Genomic DNA, 1,175 nt, shown 5'->3' with positions numbered 1-1,175 from the left:
TAATAATAATAATAATAATAATGACAGCCGAAAACTCCAGCTTAACAGCAAAGTCTATGCACTTTACAATCCATAACATTAGTATCATAACCATAGCAGACCTGACAGTATTCTCAAACAAGCTCAACTTCCTTGGAAGCTTACAGTACAAGTTGCCATTTTACACAAGCTAAAAAACAAACAAACTAACAAAATGTTTCACTGTCTACGCCCGGGTACCCATTCCCACCTGGAGGACAATTCGCGTATAGGACTGAGGCTCGAACCCCCGAACCCTGCAACCTCACGATTACAAATCTGGTGCCTAACCACAAGGCTATATAAAGTAATGTCAAACCTGGTCTCGTAGCCACCTGTCTTAGACGATCACCTGTACAAGACAATCACCTGTACAAGACAATCATCTATACAGGACAACCACCTGTCCAAGACAATCACCTGTACAAGACAATCACCTGTACAAACAACCCCCTCTTGTGTTATCTATTATTGTAATGACTCTGTCCAATATGTCTGCCTGTTTAAGGAAGGGGGGGGGGCAGGTTTATAAACCTATCTCGGTAACTATGGCCCTTTTAGATAAAGCCTTATAGCAAGGAGGTATAACAGGAAAACATGTGAAACGTAAACTTTAATTTGTTTTGTTCAAGTCTACGGTTGCCATGGTAACGGCCGCCTAATTGAAAATAAACAGCTTTCCTAAAATTAAAAGGGATTACCAACTTTCAAATTTGGTATGTTGAAAGATATACTCAATACAAAATGTTGTACTGTTGAGATTATGGATATCTGGAATAGGAAAAAGTGAGAGATGGATAACTGACCTACCGTCTCATGCCTCTGAATTCGGTTACATAATCAATCATGTAACTCTCTTATAAAAGTATTGATTTTATTTTTCACCGGTATAAAGTTACGTTATGGTATGAATAACAAGCCTTGAAAATTTCACTGGAATGAAAAGAAAATAAAAAGTAGAAGAAGAAAATCATCAAAAATTGAAGTTAGGAGAACAAAAAATTGTTGTTACGTAATCAGCAAAATGAAAGTTCTAGGACAGAAAATCTGAAAGATGATGATCGTAACACAAAGAGTAAGCACTTTTTAGATTTACAAGTGATTGGAGTATTATAATACGTAAAAAGTCCAGAGACCATAAATTTTCGAAAATCGTC

General features: G+C 36.7%; 1 protein-coding gene across 1 annotated transcript in view; it reads right to left on the bottom strand.

The window, feature by feature from the left end:
* LOC101858851 (fibrillin-3) overlaps positions 1-1,175 on the bottom strand; it is a gene marked incomplete at both ends in the record, with an annotated part of 89,182 nt that overhangs the window by 66,399 nt on the left and 21,608 nt on the right.

The sequence above is a fragment of the Aplysia californica genome, unplaced genomic scaffold, assembly GCF_000002075.1.
Source record: "Aplysia californica isolate F4 #8 unplaced genomic scaffold, AplCal3.0 scaffold00099, whole genome shotgun sequence".
In the NCBI taxonomy this organism is placed as follows: domain Eukaryota; kingdom Metazoa; phylum Mollusca; class Gastropoda; order Aplysiida; family Aplysiidae; genus Aplysia; species Aplysia californica.
This window is presented reverse-complemented; position numbering and strand designations above follow the sequence as displayed.